The sequence below is a fragment of the Anabrus simplex genome, chromosome 1 (assembly GCF_040414725.1).
Source record: "Anabrus simplex isolate iqAnaSimp1 chromosome 1, ASM4041472v1, whole genome shotgun sequence".
Lineage (NCBI taxonomy): Eukaryota > Metazoa > Arthropoda > Insecta > Orthoptera > Tettigoniidae > Anabrus > Anabrus simplex.
In genome coordinates this window covers 1080413587-1080426962 of record NC_090265.1, presented here as the reverse complement: position 1 = coordinate 1080426962, position 13376 = coordinate 1080413587, and the positions used below count along the sequence as shown (strand labels likewise).

Genomic DNA, 13376 nt, shown 5'->3' with positions numbered 1-13376 from the left:
GGAAAGAGTTGACAGTAGAGTGTCTGGCTTTTGCAAATGACATGGCACTGATAACCGAGTCTCTGGAAATAGCCAAAGTGGTACTCTAAGTGCCACTGAAGAAAACCAAGTACTTTACTAACATCAAAGAGGCTAACAGAGAGATGTCCCTAGAACAGGGTAAAATCAAGCAAGTGACATTTAAGTACCTCAGCGACTATTTAAGTACTACAACAATTGGATTGTACCTAATTTGTCAGAGAAAAGAGCCCTGTCCGCGAGAATTAATAAGCTGGATCTGGCCTATCGAGTGACTCAGAACACCTACAACAAGTGATGACTGTCACACAATCTGAAGTTGAAATACTACACAATTATCCATCCAGAAGTCATTTATGCCATGGAGTGTCTGTCAATAAACAGAGATAAGAATTCTCAGAAAGATACCAGGCCCCAGTATTGGAAGATGGAGGATATTGGAGACATCACAATTCAGAAATCTATTCCCAGATATAGAGGTACTTTGACTGTCCCAGCAAAAGGAGAATAGCTTTTTATCATCATATGACCAAATTGTCTCCTAATTGCTTGTTCACCCTCTGGCAAAACAAGAAAGTCCATACAACCCAGCTAACAGAGACTGACAAGGACATAAAAGAACTGGGGCTGACAGACTTACAAAACAGACAAACTGTGAGACAGATTTTGAAGAAAGTCCATGGTTTTCAGGAAAAGAAACCTCTGAACAAGAAAAGAACCCACTGGTTGGAGAACAGAATGGAGTTACACAGGGAAAAAAAGCAATGATACTGGGCAAAGATCAAAGCCAAACGTGAAAGTGCAGGCCCATTCCAAAGAAGGAGAACTAATGAATGAGTGAGTGATGAATGAGCGATGAATGAATGAATGCATGAATGAACAAACAAACGAATGCATGAATGAACGAACGAACAAACAAACAAACGAACGAACGAACGAATGAATGAATGAATGAATGATTGAATGAATGACCTACTGACAAATTAAGTTATATAGAGATAGATAGGAACACATAATAACATAAATAAAAAAACAAGACAGCACTGGAAGAGGGATAAAACAGAAAGAGGAGATGACAAACATGAAAACAAGAGGACAACCTACTTATCTTCATACACTCCCTTCTTCATATAAATGAACTCCCTCCTCATCAATCCCAGTTCTTCTGGATCCCGTTCCTTCCCAGTCCCTGAAAAGCCTGATTCTGCTTCCTGGGAACACACTGTCTTTCCATTACTTATATTAACTCATAGGGATCCTTTACTCCTTCTGTGCTTGATCTCTGTTCCTTTTTTGTCTCTTTCCTTTTGCTGCACTTACCTAGCATTCTTTTTATCCTACATTTCTCACATCAAAATTGAAAATATGTCAATCTGACCCTCAATGAGTGTTGTACCCTCCTGATGAAGATGGGAAGCAGAAAAGAGTTTAGTGGGGGCTGAGAAGATACAGATGTAGAAGAATTTAGATTAATGGAGAGCCTGTCTATTTGAAGACAGCGAAGCATGATTTGTCCTTGTCCCCTCTTCTGATAGTGACTGGTCGCTGTGTTCCTATCTTTCTCTGTATGACTTCATTTGTCACTAGTTTGTTCCTCCCCATTGCTAAAACTGAAACAATAGTGTTAAAGAAATTGTGCCAAATATTAATTCACCACACATACATATGAATTACATATACTTTATTTTAATAAATCTCTTTTGAGACTATGCTGAGTCCTATGGGCTATTTCCAATATGGGATAGTTGATCAGTAATAGACCATAGAATAGGAGCTTCAATGTAGAAATGTGTCCGATGTCATTTAGAAATAAAGTAGACCTATGGATCACAGGCAACTATTGAATGGTAGTGGAATAATTAAAAATGAATTAATACAGAGTCAAATATGTCAGAAATCATAACACTTGGAATTCATTAGGAGTTTATAGTTAAAAGTGGTAATGACCTGTTTTAATTTTCCATCAATAACAGACCTATAACTTCTGACCTATTTAATCCACCAGGGTGTAAGCTTGGTATTGTAATGTACGAGCTAATCGCAACATACCAGCATGGTATAAAAATCCAAACAAAGCTTTAATTTCCTAATTACTGCATTTTGAGGTTCTCTCTCTACCGTAGCTGAACTATGTTATACTACCAGAATAGTGTCTAAACTACACTTGTTTTTCACATCCTCAGCTTCACCACCATACACTCAGCTGAGCAACTCTTAAGCTGACATTATTTCACTCCTTTTAATAATTTCATACCTTAACTTGTAATCGGATATATTCATAGTTAAGCAACATAGACCTAAAATCTGCATGAATGGGTGACTCTTTCAACAAGATAACTTATTATAATCCTCCTATTCAGTACAAGATACCATCTAATAAGATGGAGTTTTCACCCATATATGTTTCAAGTCTGTAGAGACATCCTCAGTGGGTTTACAAAAATTACAAAAACATGTTACTAATAGTATGCTGCTATTACAATGTCACCGATAAATTCCATTTTACTTAATATAGTAAAAGAGTCCATCTTGGTGTTGTCTTAGTTGACATAACTGGTAAAACACATAAACACATAACCCTCACTGGAGGGTCTGCTTATAAGGGCTGCACCCGGCTAGAAATAACCACACAAAATTATTATTATTATTAGTAATATATTTTTGTAATTTATGTTAACCCACTCAGGATGACTCTGTAGAGTTGAAACATGTATGGGTCAAAATTCCATCATTTTAGATGGTATTTTGTATTGAATAGGAGGATTACTATAAATTATCTTGTTGTAAGAGTTCAACCATCAAAAGGGAATGAAGTACATAACCTGTAATGGATGGGTGACTGCTACATTTCAGGGGAGCTGAATGGCTTTCACCAGCATCAACACATGGGATCACTGTGAGCGATCTAACTACATTGCACCACACTACAGCATAGCTGTGTGAGTATGTTACTCCACAGCTAAACTAGCATGTCCACTGTGAACTGCAAATGTAAATCAATGAGAAAATTAAAACTCACTGTAATTAACTTATGTAGTAGAAATTACCCAAGGCTGGTATCAACACACAAACATATAACCAGCTCAAATAACATGGATGCTAGTAAAATATCAACCAATAACAACCATTTGGGAGAATCCATTAGGAAAGTAGCAAGGGATAGAAGACAAAAACTATCCATTCAACCTAGAATTATTAATAATTAATTTTGCCATGGGTAAAAAAGTAACCATGCACCTCCTAACAGATTATCAAATAAGACTGAAATGTGTCACAGTTTTATATCATGTTAGTCCAAAGGTAGGAAAGTATAGGTTAAAAAAAAAAAACAGTTATTTTTTCACAGGGGAAATGTGAAAGGAAAATAAAAAAAATCAATGATCTACTAAAATGTGTCAAGCATATACTTTAAATTTCATTTGTCAAATATATACTTTAATATACTTTACATTTCATTTGTCAAACATACACTTTAAATTTCATTAAGTGCTCACAGTGTAACTAAATTTCAACATAATATTCATTTCACTTGTATCCTGTTAGTCGCTTACTCATTCATTTACTTAGGAACAGCTTGTACATGGCTGTTAGAATAGTTCACGGTGGAGGAAAGAATATGCCTGTGCATGCTTGAGCCAGACATCTTCTTATCTTGAGGCCAATGTAGGTAATACAATTTATGTGCATGGATACCACTCACTTACTAGCATATCTAAATAGAGCTGTAGAGAGAGACTGTCACTGAGGACAGAAATAATCTACTGAAGACCTTCTCATAACTGATCTTGAGATATCCAACTGCCCACTGATTATGGTTGTCATAACATGAAACCAAGTCATCGCCACTAATTGTTTTCCTATCGCAACAAAATAGTGAACCATGAGCTACTGATGACTAGTTCACTGTCAATGTACAAGACTGCCTAGATGAAGGAGATGTCACTGAGGTCACTAACAAAGAGCTTAACAATGACCAAAATATTACCGCTATTCTCCGGGCTAATGTTAATGATAAGGATAATGAAGATAAAGAAAAAGAAGGAAAGAAAAGATTAGTCACTCTGCTACCAAGGAAGCATTCGAGGTCACACTGAAATACATTGAACAGCACACAGTGGCATTACCTATGGACATGTTCTGGGCAAAGGAATGAAGAGATGCATCCTCAAAATCAAGAATGTCTGAGTTGAAATAAAAGAATATTAGGTACAGATTTTTCAAGTGAATTCATATTTGTAAAGTAATTTTTACACAATACAGTACAGTCATTTCATTAAACATATCAAAGAACAATTTTTCAACACTAGAACTGCCGGAATATATTATATACCTGGAACCACCGATGTGGTCATTTTGACTGCTATTGAAATTATTATATCTTCGTTCTCAACATGCACGGTTACTCATTATTATAATTTTTCCTCTGTTTCTGTACATTGCTTTATGAGTTTCAATATTTATCAACAAAAAGATGCCACGCACTTGTTACACTGTCATCAGAAACATGCCGCCATGAATATGGAGAAAGTCCGAGATTTTCTTTCAAGGGGGTATGGCGAGCAATCCAACCAGGTGTCAACTTTCCAGTCTGCTACAGTCCACTCCCTGATGCCATCAGTACCTAAAGGCGCATTATCTGACTATGGGAGGCTTTTACCTTGGTTGTCGTGTCCCCTATGATACCATGCTTTATGGATTACCGTGTCTACGGCTGTAATAGAATAATTGAAAACTCGTCAGTACTCAGCCTATGCGAGGCATCATTATAATTTGAATACGTATAAATCAAGGAATTTCAACAAACTTGTTATGCTGATAGTTATAATAATACTAATATCAACTTACCTTCAGCTTGAACAATCCGATTTTCAGCATGATCTGGATCACTGCTTTCCGAGTTATCACTTGACTGGTAGTAATCTTAGTACGCCCTTTCTCTTTTTAGGACCTTCATATCTGGACCACATTCTACATCAGACATATCTTCAGGAATGTCATGCAATAGACTCAGCAACTGATGGTTTACGAGACATGTTTACTGTACTGTGACAAGCTGAATATAATAACACTACCGGAGACACAGTGGAAATAATGCTCGTACAATTCGTAATATATCCGAGTTCCATTTTTGTGCTTTTGAACATTACCGTTGTTCATAGGATAATAATAAGTAGATGATTATATCTCAACAAGAGATATGTGTTATAATAAATTTAATTATGATAATTAATACAGCAGTCTACAGCGGTAAGAACGACCACTTCAGCGGTAGTAGGTATACCCGTTACTAATGCCCCATCCATTGATGCAAAATTCATTATAATTAATATGGATTTTCCTGACCACTAAACAGGAAAATTCACTGCAGCTCAATATCCTGCAATAAAAATTGTAGTCAAAATTGAATTTGGAAAATGTGTGGCGGTCATTGTGACCGCTCCAGAGGTTCTAGTGTTAAGATGGAAAAATCTATTGTTATTACCAGGCTTCAGATAATAAATTATGCATTTGCACATTGCATATGCAATTGCATATTTGGAACAGTTTTATCTTAACAGTGCATATTTTGGGGTATTCCTCCTGTTAGGGCATATTTCAAAAGTATTTTTCGTCGTGAGTGAAGACATCAGCTTCTATAGGAAAATTTGACATGTATTTGAGATAACTGAATTGTTAAGCTGTGCTGGTTATCTTCAGGTAGGCTGTTTGACAGGTCAGCAGTGTGTTTAAATTTAGCAACATCAGCTCTACATCCGGCCATGGCCTTGTCTATCTGCAGTGCAATTAGGTGGGTATCATTTCTATAGTTACCTTTCATGTGCAATAAGTTTTTGTCAATCTTACTTTGGTTGAGTTGAAACAGGTTGTGGTTCATAGTATGTTAAATAGCTCCATTCTTGCTGCTTAATTAACAATGGCTAAGGAGAAGAGAACTGATGGTGAAGTACTGAAAGTGTATGCACACAAGTTTTAAGACTTTTCAACCAACAGAAGAGTGTTGTTTTTCAAATACTGTAGTACAGTTGTAACCTTAACTAAAAAGCACCAAATTCAATATCTTCAAACAGCAAAACACAGTAAATTGAAAGAGGTAAACTTGAAACAAAAGCACCAGCCTCTTGTAACCATTGTTTTAGTTAAACCTGAATAAACACAAAGTAAATTCAATGAAGAATTGTGTAAAGCATTTGTCTCAGCAAACATCCCATGGACTAAGCTAAACAATAAGAACTTAGTTTAGTTTCTTCAGGAGTATATGAAACAACCAGTACCAGATGAACCAACAATTAGGAAGAATTACATTCCTGAGTTTTATAAAGACGTTAGGTAAACTAAGGGGAAAAGTTGATGGAAAATATATTTGAGTTTCACTAGACGAAACAACAGATGTAGATCAAAGTTATGTAGCTAACTTCGTGTTTGGAATTTTAGAAGAGGGAAAAGAGAGAGGCAAATCATATCTACTAAACATGGCTGTGTTACCTAAGGTGAATCATTCAACAGTTGCTGCATTTTTCAATGATGCACTTTCTTGTTTGTGGCCATCAGGCATTCTTTATAATCATGTTCTCATGGCCTGCACTGATGCTACACCTTAAGGCGGGTACTCACTAGGAGGCTGCAACATACAACGCAACGGTTGCTGCAACCATATTTTTCTAATGAGTACGCCTTGAGCTTTGTTGCTGCAACTGTTCGCAGTGAGGCGTACGGTGATCCATCTGGTTGTCGGTATTCCGGCGAACACAAAGCGGCACAAAGTGTGTTCGTTGATGTGTTCCAGGCACATTTCGTAGTCAGGACATGCAGAGGTTATGGAGTGGACTGAGGAATCCTGTCTAATGTAATAGACTTATATCGCAATTCTACATTATTATGGGACCCTTCAGTGAAGTGCCAAATGATTTCAATATCAATGACGTCTCATACAAAAAAGATATGTTTAATGAAATGAAATAAAATTAAATGAACCTTACCTCTATGTGATCTTTTAATTCGCTGATGATTGCTTGACACACTTGTAATACAAATTTACTTATGACTACCGGGCAAGTTGGCCGTGCGGTTAGGGACGCACGGCTGTATACTTGCATCCGGGAGATATTGGGTTCGAACCCCACTGTCGGCAGCACTGAAGATCTTTCTCCGTGGTTTCACATTTTCACACCAGGCAAATGCTGGGGCTGTACCTCAATTAAGGCCACAGCCGCTTCCTTCCCAGTCCTAGCCGTTCCCTATTCCATCGTCGCCATAAGACCTAACTGTGTCGGTGTGACATAAAGCAAATACAAAAAATACTTATGACCTGCTAGGATATTCTGAAGAGATACTGCAAGCTGGTGAAGCTGTCACCGGAGGCTAAAAATCTCAAAGTGCCAATTTATCTTGAACAGATATAGCTTTTCTAAATTTCGTGTCCCTTGTTTATTTTCGGTTCAACCAAATGTAATAAATACTCAAAATCGGTCGGTGATATATGAGTGAAATTCTTAAAATATCCACTTATATCTTGAGATTTCAAATCCAGAAGCAAACTGGAATTAGCTTTACCTTTGTAAAACTCACCTTGCCACCAACGACGGGGATGTTTATAGTCCTCGATTACGTAACGCAGCAGAATATACACAGCACTTATGACGAGTATACTGGATGACACGGTTGCAAGTGACACAACGAACGCTGCGGAACTACTGGTGTTCGCATTTAGGTTTGACGAACATACACATTATACAAGGTTGCAGCAACCGTTGCATTGCACGTTGCACCCTCCTAGTGAGTACCCGCCTTTACACGTGTAAAGCCATGGGAGGTCTTGGGATATTATCTCCCAAGATGATACACATCACATGTGTAGCATATGGACTTCATCTAGTCGCTGAAGCTATCTGGGCTTCCTTTCCTGAAGTAAACCCATTGATCTCTACAGCGAAAAGAGAGTTTGTGAAGGCTCCAAGTCACAAGAAATTTTTGGATACAGTTGATGATGTGCCACTCCTGCCTTCACAAGTTCATACAAGATGGGGAATGTGGCTTGAAGATGCTGTTTATTATGCTGATTATTTTGAGGTAGTAAATAGGTAGTTGCAAGACCTTGATTCTGAAGAAGCTGCTTCTATTAAAGAAGCTCAAGAAGTCTTTACCAAAGATGGTGTTTGTGAGCAACTTATATTTTATTCGTTCCAATTTGCATTGCATATCTTCAGCTATCAAGAAATTGTAAGAAATGGGACTGCCTCTTCACATTAGTATTAGAATTATTGAAGAACTCGAATGATCCCTAATGAATCCTTGGAAAAACTGCAGAGTGCAGTGCTATAAAACTCTGGTCTTCTCATACTTAAAAGCAATTCTGGTGTTATTTCGTCAAGTTGGAGTATGCTCCAACTGTGGTACTGTATGTGATGTGGAGAGAGAGTTTTTGGAGTACAAAGTCATTTTAAGCAAAAATAGGTATAAGTTTGTGTTTCAAAACCTATTACACCATGCAGTGATTAAGTGTAATCAAGAAGTTTGAATTTAGTTGAGAAATTGGAGCATTTTATTGTGGTACGGTATGTAATTCTGTTTTATATTGGCAATATTTAAAGTGAATATGCATTTCTTATAATACTTTATAATTTATATCAGATATATGTTTGTTTTTAATGCATATTTTAAAAATTTTAGTGAATATTCTTACACTTTTACTGCATATTTACATGCACATTTTGGCATTTTTAAGTGTATAATTATCCAATGCCTAGTTATTACAGACAAGCATTATGTGAAATTTTGTTTTCACAGTAGTTATAAAACTATACAGGGTGAGTTTTAAGTGCACTGACAAACTTCAGGAGGTGATTACTAGCTGAAAATGGAACACAAAACTTCATATCATATTGTGCCCAGAAATGCATAGTTTCCACAGTAGATGACACTAATGACATCCTCTCATAACTTTCTGTGTGTGTTTTGTATGCTCCAGATAGTGTGATTTAAGCAGTGTAGAAGCATAATGGTCTGGTATTCACTCCAGGAACAAGCCGAGATAGTTTTCGTGTATACCCAAGCAGGTGGAAGTGGTCGAGAGGCAGCACAGATGTACTGGGCCACGTACCCTAGCAAACAGCACCACCCATATCACACAATATTTGGAGCCATTTTTCAATGTTTGTGTGAGCATGGGTCATTTGTGAAAGAAGAACGTGCAGAGCAGCCATAGATTGTGCATACACCAGATGTGGAGGAACATGTTCTCCATGATTTTGAGAACAATCCTGGTATAAGCTGAAGGTAAGTGGCCCGCCAACATGGTGTAAGCAACAAATAAAATCCTTTTATATATAGGGTGAGTTTTAAGTCAATCAACAAACTTCATGGAGTGATATCTGACTGGAAATGGAACACAAAATTGTGTATCACCTTGTGCCCAGCAGTGCATAGTTTCCATGATAGATGGCACTGGAGAACATCAAGCAAAGAGTTGATGGTTTTCCGTATCTTACATAGCAACCACTATTATCCCCATCACCTTCAGTGTATGCAGGGATTATTACCTGTGGAGTTTCCTCCACAGGAAAGATTCTGTCACTGGTTTCTGCAACAGACCATCACCATTACAGGGTTTCTATCTTCAATCCTCTTCACCAATAAAGTGACCTTTGATAGGGATGGCATAATTAACCTAGTAATCGGCATCTGTGGGCTATACAAAATCCTCGTGAAATAGCTGAAGTGTCTCATCAGCAGCAGTTCCACATCAGTAATTGAGCTGGGTTAATTGGTGACCACCCACCTGGACCAGTTCTTCCACAATGCCTGAATGGAGAAGCATATCTGAACTTCCCGCAAAACACTCTGCCTCTATTCCTAGAGAATATGCCTTTGGCAATATGACAGGCAACATGGCGGCAGCATGACAAAGTGCCAACCCACTTCCACATTACTATTCGCTGACACCTCAACAATATTTTCCCCAGATGTTAGATAGGTCATGGAGAACCTGTTGCATGGCCTGCTCAATTACCAGACTTAAATCCTCCCTGGATTTTTACTTGTGGGGGCATCTGAAAGGTATTGTGTATTGTACGCCTGTTTCTGATGTTGATACCCTAGAACAGCATGTCTACATAGCCTGTGACGTTATTCGGACACAGACCGGAACACTGGAATGCGGGAGGCATTCCATGATAAGATGTGTGAATGTGTGTATTGTATCTCATGGAGGCCACTTTGAACATCTGTTGTGACATAGATGGGATTCAGGCCATGTACTGTGTGCCAGGGCTCTTTGATGTTCTCCAGTGCCATCTATCATGGAAACTATGCACTTCTGGGCACAAGGTGATAAACAATTTTGTGCTCCATCTTCAGCCAGAAATCACTATGAAGTTTGAAGTTTGTTGGTGGAAACTCACCTTGTATATAAAAGGATTTTATTAGTTGCTTGGACTATTCCACTTTTTTTTTTTTGGTATCATTGGCCATTTCTGTAAGTGTCAAAACATGAGAAGGTCTACTGGTGCTATTTAATTCAGTGAAGTTATCGTAATTCTTGGCAGCTTTCTTTACTACACTAAGCAAATAGTAGAAATGCTTCATCATTTCATTAGCTGCGAGTCTATTTGTAGATCTCTTCCTAATACATTTTAGTTTCAGAGGAGGGATCTAGGATGACTATTTTTTAAATTGTACAATGCCACTTCTAATTTAATAAATGTAAATGTACTACAAAGGGGCTGCCTGGCCAAGGCAGTAAACGTGTGCATGGTTCACCTGGAAAGATATGGGTCTAATTTACCATCAGGAAACTGAAAAATTTAAGAAACAAGATTTCCACTTCTGGAGGTGTGCATGGCTCTGAGGTTCACTCAGCCTATATAAAAAATGAGTACCAGGTCTATTCCTGGAGGCAAAGGCAGCTATGCACAGAGCCAACCACTATCTCTCTCCAACTGTCAAGTTTACAGATAGTGGAAGCCTTTACCTTCCACCCCTTCATGGGCCTTCATGGCCTGTATGAAAGTGTCTTACTTTAGATTTTAAATATAGTATTAAGCATTCTCCAGATAACCTGCAGGTTGAGGATGGACTTGATAGTGATGTTAGAAAATGAATCAGAGCAATGTGGTCAAAACTGAGGGAAGTTACAGGTACTTCATGCAACCACAGAATGCCAATCTAGCTAGATTCAAAAATTTAACAAACCATTGTGCATATGGAAGTAAATGTAATGAAATGGGCATGGTTTGCTGGACAAGTAGGTACCTTCAGGATCAAATCCAGAACAATACTCTCAGGTAGCAGTTTGTTATCACCCCCATACAATATAAAATACAAGAAGGGTGACTGTGATTGTTTGTCCTTGTCTTATGGGCAGCACCTAGAACAGTCACCACAACATCCAATCACTTCACCATCGATGGCAGGACACTATCGGCAAGGACGTGAGAATCTGTGGTATTCGTTCAACTGTTGTCCAACCTAAACCAAACCCCATGGTGCAACAGCCCTGAAGGGCCATGGCTTCAAAGTGACTGCTGCTAAGCCTGAAGGCCTCCAAATTATGAGCTGTCATGTGATCAGCATAACGAATCCTCTCGGCCATTATTCTTGACTTCCTAGATGGGGGCCGCCATCTCACCATCAGATAGCTCCTCAATTGTAATCGTGTAAGCTGAATGGACCTCGAGCCAGCCCTCAGATCCAGGTAAAAATCCCTGAACTGGCCAGGAATCGAATCCCGGGCCTCTGGGTAAGAGGCAGGCACGCTACTGTTACGCGGTGGGGCTGGCTCCAACTGATGCCCAGAACCAAGTAAAGTGGCTATCAAAGTTACTAAAAGTGGACCCTTCTCCAGATGGCCAACACTAAGATGATGATGATGATGATTTCTCTAAAACTCTATTTCTCAAAGTAACATATAATAAAAATTTAGTAAGTGAATTTTTTAATGATATATACTAGTATATGTTGCGCACAGACCTGTTTTCAGATTAATCATATATCCAAGTTGCAAGGAACTCAACTTGAATGATTTATCACCAATTAATTTTCTGAAATTACTAGTACTAATACAGTACATAATTACATATCCATATAGGTTATCTATTTATATATGCATAAGAATAGACGTGTGTATCCGTATATTTCACCTTGCAGCCAAAACTACCAACTGCAGATCACTGGGTTTGTGTGTGGTAGTAGCCTTGAGTTTCCCATCATGCACTATGGTGATTGCATGTCGGTAGCTGTAGTGGTGTGGTAGATGTGGGGGTTGAAAATGGCCGATAATATATAAAAATATACGCGTGTGTCCGTATATTTCACCTTGCAGCCACAAATACCCACCGCAGACCACTGTTGTTTGTATGTGGTAGTAGCATCCAGTCTCCCATCGTGCACTACGAGGATTGTGTTTCAGTAGCTGTGGTGGTGTGGGAGATGTGGTGGGGGTTTAAATTGGCCGAATATATATAAAAATGGATGCGTGTATCCTTATATTTCACTTTGGAGCCACAAATACCCACCGAAGACCACTGGTGATTGTGTGTGGTAGTAGCCTCGAGTCTCCCATCGTGCACTGTAGTGGTTCTGTGTCGGTATTGATGGTGGTATGGGAAATGTGGGGGTTGAAATTGGCTAACTGTATATAAAAATAGACGTGTGTGTTCATATATGTCACCTTGCAGCCACAAATATCCATCGCAGACCTCTGGTGTCTATACGTGATAGTAGCTCGAGTCCCCCATCGTACACTATGGTGACTGTGTGTCACTAGCTGTGGTGGTGTAGGATATTTGAGGTTGAAATTGGCCGACTATATATAAAAATAGACGCGTGTATCTGTATATTTCACCCTGGACCCACAAATACCCACCGCTGGCCACTGGTGTTTGTGTGTGGTAGTAGCCTCCAGACTCCTGTCATGCACTATAGTGGCTGCGCGTCTGTAGCTGTGGTGGCGCGGGAGACGTGGGGGTTGAAACTGACTAAATATATATAAAAATAGACGTGTGTGCGTGCATATGTGTGTGTCCCTGTATATTTCGCCTTGCAGCTACAACTACCCACTGCAGACCATTGGTGTTTGTGTGTGGTATTAGCCTTGATTCTCCCTACATACCCTATAGTGGTTGCGTGTCTGTACCTGTTATGGTGTGGGCTATTCACAGCCTCATTTTTTCTCCTAATTAGTCAGTGTATGAGTACCGGTATGTCGAGTTACAGCTTTTGGGTCCACTATTGTTAAAATGTCTGTGTGACGGACATGCACAATGTTAGAATATATTTGTTAAATAAATGATGGTATGGTCCCTGGGGCTGAAGAAAAAATACTTTCATTAGGTTTCTGTCCTCGCCCTCAGAAAGCACATAAC

At 38.8% G+C, this 13376-nt stretch overlaps 1 protein-coding gene across 1 annotated transcript in view; it reads right to left on the bottom strand.

Annotated features, from left to right (window-relative positions):
- The window catches only part of Cubn (Cubilin), an 882604-nt gene that overhangs the window by 345427 nt on the left and 523801 nt on the right, over positions 1-13376 (bottom strand). The gene's annotated exons all lie outside the window — the stretch shown is intronic.